General features: G+C 45.8%; 2 pseudogenes; both read left to right on the forward strand.

The window, feature by feature from the left end:
- The first annotated feature begins 4438 nt into the window (after nucleotides 1–4438).
- On the forward strand, nucleotides 4439–4556 carry LOC140098661 (5S ribosomal RNA; annotated as a pseudogene).
- An 11227-nt stretch (nucleotides 4557–15783) lies between these two features.
- On the forward strand, nucleotides 15784–15901 carry LOC140098662 (5S ribosomal RNA; annotated as a pseudogene).
- The last annotated feature ends 4843 nt before the right edge of the window (nucleotides 15902–20744 follow it).

A 20744-nucleotide genomic window follows, 5' to 3' on the forward strand; every position in this document is an offset into this window, starting at 1 on the left:
AAGTTCCGTTGACCTTTTTGAACCTGAAAATTGTGTTAGTTTCTCTATGAGATAGTAAAAGAAGGTTCAAATTGAACAGCTGCTGTCAACGGCCATTCTAAGCTGAATGTGCCTGCTCTCGTCAGATCGCAGCAGCAATGCAGCTTAAGGCTTGGCAAGTACCAGCATGGGAGACTGGCTGGGAATCCCAAGTTCCGTTGACCTTTTTGAACCTGAAAATTGTGTTAGTTTCTCTATGAGATAGTAAAAGAAGGTTCAAATTGAACAGCTGCTGTCAACGGCCATTCTAAGCTGAATGTGCGTGCTCTTGTCGGATCACAGCAGCGATGCGGCTTAAGGCTTGGCAAGTACCAGCATGGGAGACTGGCTGCGAATTCCAAGTTCCGTTGACCTTTTTGAACCTGAAAATTGTGTTAGTTTCTCTATGAGATAGTAAAAGAAGGTTCAAACTGAACAGCTGCTGTCAACGGCCATTCTAAGCTGAATGTGCCTGCTCTCGTCAGATCGCAGCATCAATGCAGCTTAAGGCTTGGCAAGTACCAGCATGGGAGACTGGCTGGGAATCCCAAGTTCTGTTGACCTTTTTGAACCTGAAAATTGTGTTAGTTTCTCTATGAGATAGTAAAAGAAGGTTCAAACTGAACAGCTGCTGTCAACGGCCATTCTAAGCTGAATGTGCCTGCTCTCGTCAAATCGCAGCAGCAATGCAGCTTAAGGCTTGGCAAGTACCAGCATGGGAGACTGGCTGGGAATCCCAAGTTCCGTTGACCTTTTTGAACCTGAAAATTGTGTTAGTTTCTCTATGAGATAGTAAAAGAAGGTTCAAATTGAACAGCTGCTGTCAACGGCCATTCTAAGCTGAATGTGCGTGCTCTTGTCGGATCACAGCAGCGATGCGGCTTAAGGCTTGGCAAGTACCAGCATGGGAGACTGGCTGCGAATCCCAAGTTCCGTTGACCTTTTTGAACCTGAAAATTGTGTTAGTTTCTCTATGAGATAGTAAAAGAAGGTTCAAACTGAACAGCTGCTGTCAACGGCCATTCTAAGCTGAATGTGCCTGCTCTCGTCAGATCGCAGCATCAATGCAGCTTAAGGCTTGGCAAGTACCAGCATGGGAGACTGGCTGGGAATCCCAAGTTCCGTTGACCTTTTTGAACCTGAAAATTGTGTTAGTTTCTCTATGAGATAGTAAAAGAAGGTTCAAACTGAACAGCTGCTGTCAACAGCCATTCTAAGCTGAATGTGCCTGCTCTCGTCAGATCGCAGCAGCAATGCAGCTTAAGGCTTGGCAAGTACCAGCATGGGAGACTGGCTGGGAATCCCAAGTTCCGTTGACCTTTTTGAACCTGAAAATTGTGTTAGTTTCTCTATGAGATAGTAAAAGAAGGTTCAAATTGAACAGCTGCTGTCAACGGCCATTCTAAGCTGAATGTACCTGCTCTCGTCAGATAGCAGCAGCAATGCAGCTTAAGGCTTGGCAAGTACCAGCATGGGAGACTGGCTGGGAATCCCAAGTTCTGTTGACCTTTTGAACCTGAAAATTGTGTTAGTTTTTCTATGAGATAGTAAAGAAGGTTCAAATTGAACAGCTGCTGTCAACGGCCATTCTAAGCTGAATGTGCCTGCTCTCGTCAGATCGCAGCAGCAATGCAGCTTAAGGCTTGGCAAGTACCAGCATGGGAGACTGGCTGGGAATCCCAAGTTCTGTTGACCTTTTTGAACCTGAAAATTGTGTTAGTTTCTCTATGAGATAGTAAAAGAAGGTTCAAATTGAACAGCTGCTGTCAACGGCCATTCTAAGCTGAATGTGCCTGCTCTCATCAGAACGCAGCAGCAATTCAGCTTAAGGCTTGGCAAGTACCAGCATGGGAGACTGGCTGGGAATCCCAAGTTCCGTTGCCCTTTTTGAACCTGAAAATTGTGTTAGTTTCTCTGTGAGATAGTAAAAGAAGGTTCAAATTAGGCAGCTGCTGTCATCAGCCAGCTGCTGTCATCAGCCATTCTAAGCTGAATGTGCCTGCTCTCATCAGATCGCAGCAGCAATGCAGCTTAAGGCTTGGCAAGTACCAGCATGGGAGACTGGCTGGGAATCCCAAGTTCTGTTGACCTTTTTGAACCTGAAAATTGTTAGTTTCTCTGTCAAAGATGGTAAAAGAAGGTTCAAATTGAACAGCTGCTGTCAACGGCCATTCTAAGCTGAATGTGCCTGCTCTCGTCAGATCGCAGCAGCAATGCAGCTTAAGGCTTGGCAAGTACCAGCATGGGAGACTGGCTGGGAATCACAAGTTCCGTTGACCTTTTTGAACCTGAAAATTGTGTTAGTTTCTCTATGAGATAGTAAAGGAAGGTTCAAACTAAACAGCTGCTGTCAACGGCCATTCTAAGCTGAATGTGCCTGCTCTCGTCAGATCACAGCAGCAATGCAGCTTAAGGCTTGGCAAGTAACAGCATGGGAGACTGGCTGGGAATCCCAAGTTCCGTTGACCTTTTTGAACCTGAAAATTGTGTTAGTTTCTCTATGAGATAGTAAAAGAAGGTTCAAATTGAACAGCTGCTGTCAACGGCCATTCTAAGCTGAATGTGCCTGCTCTCGTCAGATCGCAGCAGCAATGCAGCTTAAGGCTTGGCAAGTACCAGCATGGGAGACTGGCTGGGAATCCCAAGTTCTATTGACCTTTTTGAACCTGAAAATTGTGTTAGTTTCTCTATGAGATAGTAAAAGAAGGTTCAAATTGAACAGCTGCTGTCAACGGCCATTCTAAGCTGAATGTGCCTGCTCTCGTCAGATCGCAGCAGCAATGCAGCTTAAGGCTTGGCAAGTACCAGCATGGGAGACTGGCTGGGAATCCCAAGTTCCGTTGACCTTTTTGAACCTGAAAATTGTGTTAGTTTCTCTATGAGATAGTAAAAGAAGGTTCAAATTGAACAGCTGCTGTCAACAGCCATTCTAAGCTGAATATCCCTGCTCTCGTCAGATCGCAGCAGCAATGCAGCTTAAGGCTTGGCAAGTACCAGCATGGGAGACTGGCTGGGAATCCCAAGTTCTGTTGACCTTTTTGAACCTGAAAATTGTGTTAGTTTCTCTATGAGATAGTAAAAGAAGGTTCAAATTGAACAGCTGCTGTCAACGGCCATTCTAAGCTGAATGTGCCTGCTCTCGTCAGATCGCAGCAGCAATGCAGCTTAAGGCTTGGCAAGTACCAGCATGGGAGACTGGCTGGGAATCCCAAGTTCTGTTGACCTTTTTGAACCTGAAAATTGTGTTAGTTTCTCTATGAGATAGTAAAAGAAGGTTCAAATTGAACAGCTGCTGTCAACGGCCATTCTAAGCTGAATGTGCGTGCTCTTGTCGGATCACAGCAGCGATGCGGCTTAAGGCTTGGCAAGTACCAGCATGGGAGACTGGCTGGGAATCCCAAGTTCCGTTGACCTTTTTGAACCTGAAAATTGTGTTAGTTTCTCTATGAGATAGTAAAAGAAGGTTCAAACTGAACAGCTGCTGTCAACGGCCATTCTAAGCTGAATGTGCCTTCCCTCGTCAGATCGCAGCATCAATGCAGCTTAAGGCTTGGCAAGTACCAGCATGGGAGACTGGCTGGGAATCCCAAGTTCTGTTGACTTTTTTGAACCTGAAAATTGTTAGTTTCTCTGTCAAAGATGGTAAAAGAAGGTTCAAATTGAACAGCTGCTGTCAACGGCCATTCTAAGCTGAATGTGCCTGCTCTCGTCAGATCGCAGCAGCAATGCAGCTTAAGGCTTGGCAAGTACCAGCATGGGAGACTGGCTGGGAATCCCAAGTTCCGTTGACCTTTTTGAACCTGAAAATTGTGTTAGTTTCTCTATGAGATAGTAAAAGAAGGTTCAAATTGAACAGCTGCTGTCAACGGCCATTCTAAGCTGAATGTGCGTGCTCTTGTCGGATCACAGCAGCGATGCGGCTTAAGGCTTGGCAAGTACCAGCATGGGAGACTGGCTGCGAATCCCAAGTTCCGTTGCCCTTTTTGAACCTGAAAATTGTGTTAGTTTCTCTATGAGATAGTAAAAGAAGGTTCAAACTGAACAGCTGCTGTCAATGGCCATTCTAAGCTGAATGTGCCTGCTCTCGTCAGATCGCAGCAGCAATGCAGCTTAAGGCTTGGCAAGTACCAGCATGGGAGACTGGCTGGGAATCCCAAGTTCTGTTGACCTTTTTGAACCTGAAAATTGTGTTAGTTTCTCTATGAGATAGTAAAAGAAGGTTCAAATTGAACAGCTGCTGTCAACGGCCATTCTAAGCTGAATGTGCCTGCTCTCGTCAGATCGCAGCATCTTAAGGCTTGGCAAGTACCAGCATGGGAGACTGGCTGGGAATCCCAAGTTCCGTTGACCTTTTTGAACCTGAAAATTGTGTTAGTTTCTCTATGAGATAGTAAAAGAAGGTTCAAATTGAACAGCTGCTGTCAACGGCCATTCTAAGCTGAATGTGCCTGCTCTCATCAGATCGCAGCAGCAATGCAGCTTAAGGCTTGGCAAGTACCAGCATGGGAGACTGGCTGGGAATCCCAAGTTCCGTTGACCTTTTTGAACCTGAAAATTGTGTTAGTTTCTCTATGAGATAGTAAAAGAAGGTTCAAATTGAACAGCTGCTGTCAACGGCCATTCTAAGCTGAATGTGCCTGCTCTCGTCAGATCGCAGCAGCAATGCAGCTTAAGGCTTGGCAAGTACCAGCATGGGAGACTGGCTGGGAATCCCAAGTTCCGTTGACCTTTTTGAACCTTAAAATTGTTAGTTTCTCTGTCAAAGATGGTAAAAGAAGGTTCAAATTGAACAGCTGCTGTCAACGGCCATTCTAAGCTGAATGTGCCTGCTCTCGTCAGATCGCAGCAGCAATGCAGCTTAAGGCTTGGCAAGTACCAGCATGGGAGACTGGCTGGGAATCCCAATGTCCGTTGACCTTTTTGAACCTGAAAATTGTGTTAGTTTCTCTATGAGATAGTAAAAGAAGGTTCAAACTGAACAGCTGCTGTCAACGGCCATTCTAAGCTGAATGTGCCTGCTCTCGTCAGATCGCAGCAGCAATGCAGCTTAAGGCTTGGCAAGTACCAGCATGGGAGACTGGCTGGGAAGCTCAAGTTCCGTTGACCTTTTTGAACCTGAAAATTGTGTTAGTTTCTCTATGAGATAGTAAAAGAAGGTTCAAATTGAACAGCTGCTGTCAACGGCCATTCTAAGCTGAATGTGCCTGCTCTCGTCAGATCGCAGCAGCAATGCAGCTTAAGGCTTGGCAAGTACCAGCATGGGAGACTGGCTGGGAATCCCAAGTTCCGTTGACCTTTTTGAACCTGAAAATTGTTAGTTTCTCTGTCAAAGATGGTAAAAGAAGGTTCAAATTGAACAGCTGCTGTCAACGGCCATTCTAAGCTGAATGTGCCTGCTCTCGTCAGATCGCAGCAGCAATGCAGCTTAAGGCTTGGCAAGTACCAGCATGGGAGACTGGCTGGGAATCCCAAGTTCCGTTGACCTTTTTGAACCTGAAAATTATGTTAGTTTCTCTATGAGATAGTAAAAGAAGGTTCAAATTGAACAGCTGCTGTCAACGGCCATTCTAAGCTGAATGTGCCTGCTCTCGTCAGATCGCAGCAGCAATGCAGCTTAAGGCTTGGCAAGTACCAGCATGGGAGTCTGGCTGGGAATCCCAAGTTCCGTTGACCTTTTTGAACCTGAAAATTGTTAGTTTCTCTGTCAAAGATGGTAAAAGAAGGTTCAAATTGAACAGCTGCTGTCAACGGCCATTCTAAGCTGAATGTGCCTGCTCTCGTCAGATCGCAGCAGCAATGCAGCTTAAGGCTTGGCAGGTACCAGCATGGGAGACTGGCTGGGAATCCCAAGTTCCGTTGACCTTTTTGAACCTGAAAATTGTGTTAGTTTCTCTATGAGATAGTAAAAGAAGGTTTAAACTGAACAGCTGCTGTCAACGGCCATTCTAAGCTGAATGTGCCTGCTCTCGTCAGATCGCAGCAGCAATGCAGCTTAAGGCTTGGCAAGTACCAGCATGGGAGACTGGCTGGGAATCCCAAGTTCTGTTGACCTTTTTGAACCTGAAAATTGTGATAGTTTCTCTATGAGATAGTAAAAGAAGGTTCAAACTGAACAGCTGCTGTCAACGGCCATTCTAAGCTGAATGTGCCTGCTCTCGTCAGATCGCAGCATCAATGCAGCTTAAGGCTTGGCAAGTACCAGCATGGGAGACTGGCTGGGAATCCCAAGTTCCGTTAACCTTTTTGAACCTGAAAATTGGGTTAGTTTCTCTATGAGATAGTAAAAGAAGGTTCAAATTGAACAGCTGCTGTCAACGGCCATTCTAAGCTGAATGTGCCTGCTCTCGTCAGATCGCAGCAGCAATGCAGCTTAAGGCTTGGCAAGTACCAGCATGGGAGACTGGCTGGGAATCCCAAGTTCTGTTGACCTTTTTGAACCTGAAAATTGTGTTAGTTTCTCTATGAGATAGTAAAAGAAGGTTCAAATTGAACAGCTGCTGTCAACGGCCATTCTAAGCTGAATGTGTGTGCTCTTGTCGGATCACAGCAGCGATGCGGCTTAAGGCTTGGCAAGTACCAGCATGGGAGACTGGCTGCGAATTCCAAGTTCCGTTGACCTTTTTGAACCTGAAAATTGTGTTAGTTTCTCTATGAGATAGTAAAAGAAGGTTCAAACTGAAAAGCTGCTGTCAACGGCCATTCTAAGCTGAATGTGCCTGCTCTCGTCAGATCGCAGCATCAATGCAGCTTAAGGCTTGGCAAGTACCAGCATGGGAGACTGGCTGGGAATCCCAAGTTCTGTTGACCTTTTTGAACCTGAAAACTGTTAGTTTCTCTGTCAAAGATGGTAAAAGAAGGTTCAAATTGAACAGCTGCTGTCAACGGCCATTCTAAGCTGAATGTGCCTGCTCTCGTCAGATCGCAGCAGCAATGCAGCTTAAGGCTTGGCAAGTACCAGCATGGGAGACTGGCTGGGAATCCCAAGTTCCGTTGACCTTTTTGAACCTGAAAATTGTTAGTTTCTCTGTCAAAGATGGTAAAAGAAGGTTCAAACTGAACAGCTGCTGTCAACGGCCATTCTAAGCTGAATGTGCCTGCTCTCGTCAGATCGCAGCAGCAATGCAGCTTAAGGCTTGGCAAGTACCAGCATGGGAGACTGGCTGGGAATCCCAAGTTCCGTTGACCTTTTTGAACCTGAAAATTATGTTAGTTTCTCTATGAGATAGTAAAAGAAGGTTCAAATTGAACAGCTGCTGTCAACGGCCATTCTAAGCTGAATGTGCCTGCTCTCGTCAGATCGCAGCAGCAATGCAGCTTAAGGCTTGGCAAGTACCAGCATGGGAGTCTGGCTGGGAATCCCAAGTTCCGTTGACCTTTTTGAACCTGAAAATTGTTAGTTTCTCTGTCAAAGATGGTAAAAGAAGGTTCAAATTGAACAGCTGCTGTCAACGGCCATTCTAAGCTGAATGTGCCTGCTCTCGTCAGATCGCAGCAGCAATGCAGCTTAAGGCTTGGCAGGTACCAGCATGGGAGACTGGCTGGGAATCCCAAGTTCCGTTGACCTTTTTGAACCTGAAAATTGTGTTAGTTTCTCTATGAGATAGTAAAAGAAGGTTTAAACTGAACAGCTGCTGTCAACGGCCATTCTAAGCTGAATGTGCCTGCTCTCGTCAGATCGCAGCAGCAATGCAGCTTAAGGCTTGACAAGTACCAGCATGGGAGACTGGCTGGGAATCCCAAGTTCTGTTGACCTTTTTGAACCTGAAAATTGTGATAGTTTCTCTATGAGATAGTAAAAGAAGGTTCAAACTGAACAGCTGCTGTCAACGGCCATTCTAAGCTGAATGTGCCTGCTCTCGTCAGATCGCAGCATCAATGCAGCTTAAGGCTTGGCAAGTACCAGCATGGGAGACTGGCTGGGAATCCCAAGTTCCGTTAACCTTTTTGAACCTGAAAATTGGGTTAGTTTCTCTATGAGATAGTAAAAGAAGGTTCAAATTGAACAGCTGCTGTCAACGGCCATTCTAAGCTGAATGTGCCTGCTCTCGTCAGATCGCAGCAGCAATGCAGCTTAAGGCTTGGCAAGTACCAGCATGGGAGACTGGCTGGGAATCCCAAGTTCTGTTGACCTTTTTGAACCTGAAAATTGTGTTAGTTTCTCTATGAGATAGTAAAAGAAGGTTCAAATTGAACAGCTGCTGTCAACGGCCATTCTAAGCTGAATGTGTGTGCTCTTGTCGGATCACAGCAGCGATGCGGCTTAAGGCTTGGCAAGTACCAGCATGGGAGACTGGCTGCGAATTCCAAGTTCCGTTGACCTTTTTGAACCTGAAAATTGTGTTAGTTTCTCTATGAGATAGTAAAAGAAGGTTCAAACTGAAAAGCTGCTGTCAACGGCCATTCTAAGCTGAATGTGCCTGCTCTCGTCAGATCGCAGCATCAATGCAGCTTAAGGCTTGGCAAGTACCAGCATGGGAGACTGGCTGGGAATCCCAAGTTCTGTTGACCTTTTTGAACCTGAAAACTGTTAGTTTCTCTGTCAAAGATGGTAAAAGAAGGTTCAAATTGAACAGCTGCTGTCAACGGCCATTCTAAGCTGAATGTGCCTGCTCTCGTCAAATCGCAGCAGCAATGCAGCTTAAGGCTTGGCAAGTACCAGCATGGGAGACTGGCTGGGAATCCCAAGTTCCGTTGACCTTTTTGAACCTGAAAATTGTGTTAGTTTCTCTATGAGATAGTAAAAGAAGGTTCAAATTGAACAGCTGCTGTCAACGGCCATTCTAAGCTGAATGTGCGTGCTCTTGTCGGATCACAGCAGCGATGCGGCTTAAGGCTTGGCAAGTACCAGCATGGGAGACTGGCTGCGAATCCCAAGTTCCGTTGACCTTTTTGAACCTGAAAATTGTGTTAGTTTCTCTATGAGATAGTAAAAGAAGGTTCAAACTGAACAGCTGCTGTCAACGGCCATTCTAAGCTGAATGTGCCTGCTCTCGTCAGATCGCAGCATCAATGCAGCTTAAGGCTTGGCAAGTACCAGCATGGGAGACTGGCTGGGAATCCCAAGTTCCGTTGACCTTTTTGAACCTGAAAATTGTGTTAGTTTCTCTATGAGATAGTAAAAGAAGGTTCAAACTGAACAGCTGCTGTCAACGGCCATTCTAAGCTGAATGTGCCTGCTCTCGTCAGATCGCAGCAGCAATGCAGCTTAAGGCTTGGCAAGTACCAGCATGGGAGACTGGCTGGGAATCCCAAGTTCCGTTGACCTTTTTGAACCTGAAAATTGTGTTAGTTTCTCTATGAGATAGTAAAAGAAGGTTCAAATTGAACAGCTGCTGTCAACGGCCATTCTAAGCTGAATGTGCCTGCTCTCGTCAGATAGCAGCAGCAATGCAGCTTAAGGCTTGGCAAGTACCAGCATGGGAGACTGGCTGGGAATCCCAAGTTCTGTTGACCTTTTGAACCTGAAAATTGTGTTAGTTTTTCTATGAGATAGTAAAGAAGGTTCAAATTGAACAGCTGCTGTCAACGGCCATTCTAAGCTGAATGTGCCTGCTCTCGTCAGATCGCAGCAGCAATGCAGCTTAAGGCTTGGCAAGTACCAGCATGGGAGACTGGCTGGGAATCCCAAGTTCTGTTGACCTTTTTGAACCTGAAAATTGTGTTAGTTTCTCTATGAGATAGTAAAAGAAGGTTCAAATTGAACAGCTGCTGTCAACGGCCATTCTAAGCTGAATGTGCGTGCTCTTGTCGGATCACAGCAGCGATGCGGCTTAAGGCTTGGCAAGTACCAGCATGGGAGACTGGCTGCGAATTCCAAGTTCCGTTGACCTTTTTGAACCTGAAAATTGTGTTAGTTTCTCTATGAGATAGTAAAAGAAGGTTCAAACTGAACAGCTGCTGTCAACGGCCATTCTAAGCTGAATGTGCCTGCTCTCGTCAGATCGCAGCATCAATGCAGCTTAAGGCTTGGCAAGTACCAGCATGGGAGACTGGCTGGGAATCCCAAGTTCTGTTGACCTTTTTGAACCTGAAAATTGTGTTAGTTTCTCTATGAGATAGTAAAAGAAGGTTCAAATTGAACAGCTGCTGTCAACGGCCATTCTAAGCTGAATGTGCCTGCTCTCGTCAGATCGCAGCAGCAATGCAGCTTAAGGCTTGGCAAGTACCAGCATGGGAGACTGGCTGGGAATCCCAAGTTCCGTTGACCTTTTTGAACCTGAAAATTGTGTTAGTTTCTCTATGAGATAGTAAAAGAAGGTTCAAATTGAACAGCTGCTGTCAACGGCCATTCTAAGCTGAATGTGCCTGCTCTCGTCAGATCGCAGCAGCAATGCAGCTTAAGGCTTGGCAAGTACCAGCATGGGAGACTGGCTGGGAATCCCAAGTTCCGTTGACCTTTTTGAACCTGAAAATTGTTAGTTTCTCTGTCAAAGATGGTAAAAGAAGGTTCAAATTGAACAGCTGCTGTCAACGGCCATTCTAAGCTGAATGTGCCTGCTCTCGTCAGATCGCAGCAGCAATGCAGCTTAAGGCTTGGCAAGTACCAGCATGGGAGACTGGCTGGGAATCCCAAGTTCCGTTGACCTTTTTGAACCTGAAAATTGTGTTAGTTTCTCTATGAGATAGTAAAAGAAGGTTCAAATTGAACAGCTGCTGTCAACGGCCATTCTAAGCTGAATGTGCCTGCTCTCGTCAGATCGCAGCAGCAATGCAGCTTAAGGCTTGGCAAGTACCAGCATGGGAGACTGGCTGGGAATCCCAAGTTCCGTTGACCTTTTTGAACCTGAAAATTGTTAGTTTCTCTGTCAAAGATGGTAAAAGAAGGTTCAAATTGAACAGCTGCTGTCAACGGCCATTCTAAGCTGAATGTGCCTGCTCTCGTCAGATCGCAGCAGCAATGCAGCTTAAGGCTTGGCAGGTACCAGCCTGGGAGACTGGCTGGGAATCCCAAGTTCCGTTGACCTTTTTGAACCTGAAAATTGTGTTAGTTTCTCTATGAGATAGTAAAAGAAGGTTTAAACTGAACAGCTGCTGTCAACGGCCATTCTAAGCTGAATGTGCCTGCTCTCGTCAGATCGCAGCAGCAATGCAGCTTAAGGCTTGGCAAGTACCAGCATGGGAGACTGGCTGGGAATCCCAAGTTCTGTTGACCTTTTTGAACCTGAAAATTGTGATAGTTTCTCTATGAGATAGTAAAAGAAGGTTCAAACTGAACAGCTGCTGTCAACGGCCATTCTAAGCTGAATGTGCCTGCTCTCGTCAGATCGCAGCATCAATGCAGCTTAAGGCTTGGCAAGTACCAGCATGGGAGACTGGCTGGGAATCCCAAGTTCCGTTAACCTTTTTGAACCTGAAAATTGGGTTAGTTTCTCTATGAGATAGTAAAAGAAGGTTCAAATTGAACAGCTGCTGTCAACGGCCATTCTAAGCTGAATGTGCCTGCTCTCGTCAGATCGCAGCAGCAATGCAGCTTAAGGCTTGGCAAGTACCAGCATGGGAGACTGGCTGGGAATCCCAAGTTCTGTTGACCTTTTTGAACCTGAAAATTGTGTTCGTTTCTCTATGAGATAGTAAAAGAAGGTTCAAATTGAACAGCTGCTGTCAACGGCCATTCTAAGCTGAATGTGTGTGCTCTTGTCGGATCACAGCAGCGATGCGGCTTAAGGCTTGGCAAGTACCAGCATGGGAGACTGGCTGCGAATTCCAAGTTCCGTTGACCTTTTTGAACCTGAAAATTGTGTTAGTTTCTCTATGAGATAGTAAAAGAAGGTTCAAACTGAACAGCTGCTGTCAACGGCCATTCTAAGCTGAATGTGCCTGCTCTCGTCAGATCGCAGCATCAATGCAGCTTAAGGCTTGGCAAGTACCAGCATGGGAGACTGGCTGGGAATCCCAAGTTCTGTTGACCTTTTTGAACCTGAAAATTGTTAGTTTCTCTGTCAAAGATGGTAAAAGAAGGTTCAAATTGAACAGCTGCTGTCAACGGCCATTCTAAGCTGAATGTGCCTGCTCTCGTCAAATCGCAGCAGCAATGCAGCTTAAGGCTTGGCAAGTACCAGCATGGGAGACTGGCTGGGAATCCCAAGTTCCGTTGACCTTTTTGAACCTGAAAATTGTGTTAGTTTCTCTATGAGATAGTAAAAGAAGGTTCAAATTGAACAGCTGCTGTCAACGGCCATTCTAAGCTGAATGTGCGTGCTCTTGTCGGATCACAGCAGCGATGCGGCTTAAGGCTTGGCAAGTACCAGCATGGGAGACTGGCTGCGAATCCCAAGTTCCGTTGACCTTTTTGAACCTGAAAATTGTGTTAGTTTCTCTATGAGATAGTAAAAGAAGGTTCAAACTGAACAGCTGCTGTCAACGGCCATTCTAAGCTGAATGTGCCTGCTCTCGTCAGATCGCAGCATCAATGCAGCTTAAGGCTTGGCAAGTACCAGCATGGGAGACTGGCTGGGAATCCCAAGTTCCGTTGACCTTTTTGATCCTGAAAATTTTGTTAGTTTCTCTATGAGATAGTAAAAGAAGGTTCAAACTGAACAGCTGCTGTCAACAGCCATTCTAAGCTGAATGTGCCTGCTCTCGTCAGATCGCAGCAGCAATGCAGCTTAAGGCTTGGCAAGTACCAGCATGGGAGACTGGCTGGGAATCCCAAGTTCCGTTGACCTTTTTGAACCTGAAAATTGTGTTAGTTTCTCTATGAGATAGTAAAAGAAGGTTCAAATTGAACAGCTGCTGTCAACGGCCATTCTAAGCTGAATGTACCTGCTCTCGTCAGATAGCAGCAGCAATGCAGCTTAAGGCTTGGCAAGTACCAGCATGGGAGACTGGCTGGGAATCCCAAGTTCTGTTGACCTTTTGAACCTGAAAATTGTGTTAGTTTTTCTATGAGATAGTAAAGAAGGTTCAAATTGAACAGCTGCTGTCAACGGCCATTCTAAGCTGAATGTGCCTGCTCTCGTCAGATCGCAGCAGCAATGCAGCTTAAGGCTTGGCAAGTACCAGCATGGGAGACTGGCTGGGAATCCCAAGTTCTGTTGACCTTTTTGAACCTAAAAATTGTGTTAGTTTCTCTATGAGATAGTAAAAGAAGGTTCAAATTGAACAGCTGCTGTCAACGGCCATTCTAAGCTGAATGTGCCTGCTCTCATCAGAACGCAGCAGCAATTCAGCTTAAGGCTTGGCAAGTACCAGCATGGGAGACTGGCTGGGAATCCCAAGTTCCGTTGCCCTTTTTGAACCTGAAAATTGTGTTAGTTTCTCTGTGAGATAGTAAAAGAAGGTTCAAATTAGGCAGCTGCTGTCATCAGCCAGCTGCTGTCATCAGCCATTCTAAGCTGAATGTGCCTGCTCTCATCAGATCGCAGCAGCAATGCAGCTTAAGGCTTGGCAAGTACCAGCATGGGAGACTGGCTGGGAATCCCAAGTTCTGTTGACCTTTTTGAACCTGAAAATTGTTAGTTTCTCTGTCAAAGATGGTAAAAGAAGGTTCAAATTGAACAGCTGCTGTCAACGGCCATTCTAAGCTGAATGTGCCTGCTCTCGTCAGATCGCAGCAGCAATGCAGCTTAAGGCTTGGCAAGTACCAGCATGGGAGACTGGCTGGGAATCACAAGTTCCGTTGACCTTTTTGAACCTGAAAATTGTGTTAGTTTCTCTATGAGATAGTAAAGGAAGGTTCAAACTAAACAGCTGCTGTCAACGGCCATTCTAAGCTGAATGTGCCTGCTCTCGTCAGATCACAGCAGCAATGCAGCTTAAGGCTTGGCAAGTAACAGCATGGGAGACTGGCTGGGAATCCCAAGTTCCGTTGACCTTTTTGAACCTGAAAATTGTGTTAGTTTCTCTATGAGATAGTAAAAGAAGGTTCAAATTGAACAGCTGCTGTCAACGGCCATTCTAAGCTGAATGTGCCTGCTCTCGTCAGATCGCAGCAGCAATGCAGCTTAAGGCTTGGCAAGTACCAGCATGGGAGACTGGCTGGGAATCCCAAGTTCTATTGACCTTTTTGAACCTGAAAATTGTGTTAGTTTCTCTATGAGATAGTAAAAGAAGGTTCAAATTGAACAGCTGCTGTCAACGGCCATTCTAAGCTGAATGTGCCTGCTCTCGTCAGATCGCAGCAGCAATGCAGCTTAAGGCTTGGCAAGTACCAGCATGGGAGACTGGCTGGGAATCCCAAGTTCCGTTGACCTTTTTGAACCTGAAAATTGTGTTAGTTTCTCTATGAGATAGTAAAAGAAGGTTCAAATTGAACAGCTGCTGTCAACAGCCATTCTAAGCTGAATATCCCTGCTCTCGTCAGATCGCAGCAGCAATGCAGCTTAAGGCTTGGCAAGTACCAGCATGGGAGACTGGCTGGGAATCCCAAGTTCTGTTGACCTTTTTGAACCTGAAAATTGTGTTAGTTTCTCTATGAGATAGTAAAAGAAGGTTCAAATTGAACAGCTGCTGTCAACGGCCATTCTAAGCTGAATGTGCCTGCTCTCGTCAGATCGCAGCAGCAATGCAGCTTAAGGCTTGGCAAGTACCAGCATGGGAGACTGGCTGGGAATCCCAAGTTCTGTTGACCTTTTTGAACCTGAAAATTGTGTTAGTTTCTCTATGAGATAGTAAAAGAAGGTTCAAATTGAACAGCTGCTGTCAACGGCCATTCTAAGCTGAATGTGCATGCTCTTGTCGGATCACAGCAGCGATGCGGCTTAAGGCTTGGCAAGTACCAGCATGGGAGACTGGCTGCGAATTCCAAGTTCCGTTGACCTTTTTGAACCTGAAAATTGTGTTAGTTTCTCTATGAGATAGTAAAAGAAGGTTCAAACTGAACAGCTGCTGTCAACGGCCATTCTAAGCTGAATGTGCCTTCCCTCGTCAGATCGCAGCATCAATGCAGCTTAAGGCTTGGCAAGTACCAGCATGGGAGACTGGCTGGGAATCCCAAGTTCTGTTGACTTTTTTGAACCTGAAAATTGTTAGTTTCTCTGTCAAAGATGGTAAAAGAAGGTTCAAATTGAACAGCTGCTGTCAACGGCCATTCTAAGCTGAATGTGCCTGCTCTCGTCAGATCGCAGCAGCAATGCAGCTTAAGGCTTGGCAAGTACCAGCATGGGAGACTGGCTGGGAATCCCAAGTTCTGTTGACCTTTTTGAACCTGAAAATTGTGTTAGTTTCTCTATGAGATAGTAAAAGAAGGTTCAAATTGAACAGCTGCTGTCAACGGCCATTCTAAGCTGAATGTGCGTGCTCTTGTCGGATCACAGCAGCGATGCGGCTTAAGGCTTGGCAAGTACCAGCATGGGAGACTGGCTGCGAATCCCAAGTTCCGTTGCCCTTTTTGAACCTGAAAATTGTGTTAGTTTCTCTATGAGATAGTAAAAGAAGGTTCAAACTGAACAGCTGCTGTCAATGGCCATTCTAAGCTGAATGTGCCTGCTCTCGTCAGATCGCAGCAGCAATGCAGCTTAAGGCTTGGCAAGTACCAGCATGGGAGACTGGCTGGGAATCTCAAGTTCTGTTGACCTTTTTGAACCTGAAAATTGTGTTAGTTTCTCTATGAGATAGTAAAAGAAGGTTCAAATTGAACAGCTGCTGTCAACGGCCATTCTAAGCTGAATGTGCCTGCTCTCGTCAGATCGCAGCATCTTAAGGCTTGGCAAGTACCAGCATGGGAGACTGGCTGGGAATCCCAAGTTCCGTTGACCTTTTTGAACCTGAAAATTGTGTTAGTTTCTCTATGAGATAGTAAAAGAAGGTTCAAATTGAACAGCTGCTGTCAACGGCCATTCTAAGCTGAATGTGCCTGCTCTCATCAGATCGCAGCAGCAATGCAGCTTAAGGCTTGGCAAGTACCAGCATGGGAGACTGGCTGGGAATCCCAAGTTCCGTTGACCTTTTTGAACCTGAAAATTGTGTTAGTTTCTCTATGAGATAGTAAAAGAAGGTTCAAATTGAACAGCTGCTGTCAACGGCCATTCTAAGCTGAATGTGCCTGCTCTCGTCAGATCGCAGCAGCAATGCAGCTTAAGGCTTGGCAAGTACCAGCATGGGAGACTGGCTGGGAATCCCAAGTTCCGTTGACCTTTTTGAACCTTAAAATTGTTAGTTTCTCTGTCAAAGATGGTAAAAGAAGGTTCAAATTGAACAGCTGCTGTCAACGGCCATTCTAAGCTGAATGTGCCTGCTCTCGTCAGATCGCAGCAGCAATGCAGCTTAAGGCTTGGCAAGTACCAGCATGGGAGACTGGCTGGGAATCCCAAGTTCCGTTGACCTTTTTGAACCTGAAAATTGTGTTAGTTTCTCTATGAGATAGTAAAAGAAGGTTCAAACTGAACGGCTGCTGTCAACGGCCATTCTAAGCTGAATGTGCCTGCTCTCGTCAGATCGCAGCAGCAATGCAGCTTAAGGCTTGGCAAGTACCAGCATGGGAGACTGGCTGGGAAGCTCAAGTTCCGTTGACCTTTTTAAACCTGAAAATTGTGTTAGTTTCTCTATGAGATAGTAAAAGAAGGTTCAAATTGAACAGCTGCTGTCAACGGCCATTCTAAGCTGAATGTGCCTGCTCTCGTCAGATCGCAGCAGCAATGCAGCTTAAGGCTTGGCAAGTACCAGCATGGGAGACTGGCTGGGAATCCCAAGTTCCGTTGACCTTTTTGAACCTGAAAATTGTTAGTTTCTCTGTCAAAGATGGTAAAAGAAGGTTCAAATTGAACAGCTGCTGTCAACGGCCATTCTAAGCTGAATGTGCCTGCTCTCGTCAGATCGCAGCAGCAATGCAGCTTAAGGCTTGGCAAGTACCAGCATGGGAGACTGGCTGGGAATCCCAAGTTCCGTTGACCTTTTTGAACCTGAAAATTATGTTAGTTTCTCTATGAGATAGTAAAAGAAGGTTCAAATTGAACAGCTGCTGTCAACGGCCATTCTAAGCTGAATGTGCCTGCTCTCGTCAGATCGCAGCAGCAATGCAGCTTAAGGCTTGGCAAGTACCAGCATGGGAGTCTGGCTGGGAATCCCAAGTTCCGTTGACCTTTTTGAACCTGAAAATTGTTAGTTTCTCTGTCAAAGATGGTAAAAGAAGGTTCAAATTGAACAGCTGCTGTCAACGGCCATTCTAAGCTGAATGTGCCTGCTCTCGTCAGATCGCAGCAGCAATGCAGCTTAAGGCTTGGCAGGTACCAGCATGGGAGACTGGCTGGGAATCCCAAGTTCCGTTGACCTTTTTGAACCTGAAAATTGTGTTAGTTTCTCTATGAGATAGTAAAAGAAGGTTTAAACTGAACAGCTGCTGTCAACGGCCATTCTAAGCTGAATGTGCCTGCTCTCGTCAGATCGCAGCAGCAATGCAGCTTAAGGCTTGGCAAGTACCAGCATGGGAGACTGGCTGGGAATCCCAAGTTCTGTTGACCTTTTTGAACCTGAAAATTGTGATAGTTTCTCTATGAGATAGTAAAAGAAGGTTCAAACTGAACAGCTGCTGTCAACGGCCATTCTAAGCTGAATGTGCCTGCTCTCGTCAGATCGCAGCATCAATGCAGCTTAAGGCTTGGCAAGTACCAGCATGGGAGACTGGCTGGGAATCCCAAGTTCCGTTAACCTTTTTGAACCTGAAAATTGGGTTAGTTTCTCTATGAGATAGTAAAAGAAGGTTCAAATTGAACAGCTGCTGTCAACGGCCATTCTAAGCTGAATGTGCCTGCTCTCGTCAGATCGCAGCAGCAATGCAGCTTAAGGCTTGGCAAGTACCAGCATGGGAGACTGGCTGGGAATCCCAAGTTCTGTTGACCTTTTTGAACCTGAAAATTGTGTTAGTTTCTCTATGAGATAGTAAAAGAAGGTTCAAATTGAACAGCTGCTGTCAACGGCCATTCTAAGCTGAATGTGTGTGCTCTTGTCGGATCACAGCAGCGATGCGGCTTAAGGCTTGGCAAGTACCAGCATGGGAGACTGGCTGCGAATTCCAAGTTCCGTTGACCTTTTTGAACCTGAAAATTGTGTTAGTTTCTCTATGAGATAGTAAAAGAAGGTTCAAACTGAAAAGCTGCTGTCAACGGCCATTCTAAGCTGAATGTGCCTGCTCTCGTCAGATCGCAGCATCAATGCAGCTTAAGGCTTGGCAAGTACCAGCATGGGAGACTGGCTGGGAATCCCAAGTTCTGTTGACCTTTTTGAACCTGAAAACTGTTAGTTTCTCTGTCAAAGATGGTAAAAGAAGGTTCAAATTGAACAGCTGCTGTCAACGGCCATTCTAAGCTGAATGTGCCTGCTCTCGTCAAATCGCAGCAGCAATGCAGCTTAAGGCTTGGCAAGTACCAGCATGGGAGACTGGCTGGGAATCCCAAGTTCCGTTGACCTTTTTGAACCTGAAAATTGTGTTAGTTTCTCTATGAGATTCTCTAAAGAAGGTTCAAATTGAACAGCTGCTGTCAACGGCCATTCTAAGCTGAATGTGCGTGCTCTTGTCGGATCACAGCAGCGATGCGGCTTAAGGCTTGGCAAGTACCAGCATGGGAGACTGGCTGCGAATCCCAAGTTCCGTTGACCTTTTTGAACCTGAAAATTGTGTTAGTTTCTCTATGAGATAGTAAAAGAAGGTTCAAACTGAACAGCTGCTGTCAACGGCCATTCTAAGCTGAATGTGCCTGCTCTCGTCAGATCGCAGCATCAATGCAGCTTAAGGCTTGGCAAGTACCAGCATGGGAGACTGGCTGGGAATCCCAAGTTCCGTTGACCTTTTTGAACCTGAAAATTGTGTTAGTTTCTCTATGAGATAGTAAAAGAAGGTTCAAACTGAACAGCTGCTGTCAACGGCCATTCTAAGCTGAATGTGCCTGCTCTCGTCAGATCGCAGCAGCAATGCAGCTTAAGGCTTGGCAAGTACCAGCATGGGAGACTGGCTGGGAATCCCAAGTTCCGTTGACCTTTTTGAACCTGAAAATTGTGTTAGTTTCTCTATGAGATAGTAAAAGAAGGTTCAAATTGAACAGCTGCTGTCAACGGCCATTCTAAGCTGAATGTGCCTGCTCTCGTCAGATAGCAGCAGCAATGCAGCTTAAGGCTTGGCAAGTACCAGCATGGGAGACTGGCTGGGAATCCCAAGTTCTGTTGACCTTTTGAACCTGAAAATTGTGTTAGTTTTTCTATGAGATAGTAAAGAAGGTTCAAATTGAACAGCTGCTGTCAACGGCCATTCTAAGCTGAATGTGCCTGCTCTCGTCAGATCGCAGCAGCAATGCAGCTTAAGGCTTGGCAAGTACCAGCATGGGAGACTGGCTGGGAATCCCAAGTTCTGTTGACCTTTTTGAACCTGAAAATTGTGTTAGTTTCTCTATGAGATAGTAAAAGAAGGTTCAAATTGAACAGCTGCTGTCAACGGCCATTCTAAGCTGAATGTGCCTGCTCTCGTCAGATCGCAGCAACAATGAAGCTTAAGGCTTGGCAAGTACCAGCATGGGAGACTGGCTGGGAATCCCAAGTTCTGTTGACCTTTTTGAACCTGAAAATTGTTAGTTTCTCTGTCAAAGATGGTAAAAGAAGGTTCAAATTGAACAGCTGCTGTCAACGGCCATTCTAAGCTGAATGTGCCTGCTCTCGTCAGATCGCAGCAGCAATGCAGCTTAAGGCTTGGCAAGTACCAGCATGGGAGACTGGCTGGGAATCCCAAGTTCCGTTGACCTTTTTGAACCTGAAAATTGTGTTAGTTTCTCTATGAGATAGTAAAAGAAGGTTCAAATTGAACAGCTGCTGTCAACGGCCATTCTAAGCTGAATGTGCCTGCTCTCGTCAGATAGCAGCAGCAATGCAGCTTAAGGCTTGGCAAGTACCAGCATGGGAGACTGGCTGGGAATCCCAAGTTCTGTTGACCTTTTGAACCTGAAAATTGTGTTAGTTTTTCTATGAGATAGTAAAGAAGGTTCAAATTGAACAGCTGCTGTCAACGGCCATTCTAAGCTGAATGTGCCTGCTCTCGTCAGATCGCAGCAGCAATGCAGCTTAAGGCTTGGCAAGTACCAGCATGGGAGACTGGCTGGGAATCCCAAGTTCTGTTGACCTTTTTGAACCTGAAAATTGTGTTAGTTTCTCTATGAGATAGTAAAAGAAGGTTCAAATTGAACAGCTGCTGTCAACGGCCATTCTAAGCTGAATGTGCCTGCTCTCGTCAGATCGCAGCAACAATGAAGCTTAAGGCTTGGCAAGTACCAGCATCGGAGACTGGCTGGGAATCCCAAGTTCTGTTGACCTTTTTGAACCTGAAAATTGTTAGTTTCTCTGTCAAAGATGGTAAAAGAAGGTTCAAATTGAACAGCTGCTGTCAACGGCCATTCTAAGCTGAATGTGCCTGCTCTCGTCAGATCGCAGCAGCAATGCAGCTTAAGGCTTGGCAAGTACCAGCATGGGAGACTGGCTGGGAATCACAAGTTCCGTTGACCTTTTTGAACCTGAAAATTGTGTTAGTTTCTCTATGAGATAGTAAAGGAAGGTTCAAACTAAACAGCTGCTGTCAACGGCCATTCTAAGCTGAATGTGCCTGCTCTCGTCAGATCACAGCAGCAATGCAGCTTAAGGCTTGGCAAGTAACAGCATGGGAGACTGGCTGGGAATCCCAAGTTCCGTTGACCTTTTTGAACCTGAAAATTGTGTTAGTTTCTCTATGAGATAGTAAAAGAAGGTTCAAATTGAACAGCTGCTGTCAACGGCCATTCTAAGCTGAATGTGCCTGCTCTCGTCAGATCGCAGCA

Source organism: Engystomops pustulosus, chromosome 9 (genome assembly GCF_040894005.1).
Source record: "Engystomops pustulosus chromosome 9, aEngPut4.maternal, whole genome shotgun sequence".
NCBI lineage: Eukaryota > Metazoa > Chordata > Amphibia > Anura > Leptodactylidae > Engystomops > Engystomops pustulosus.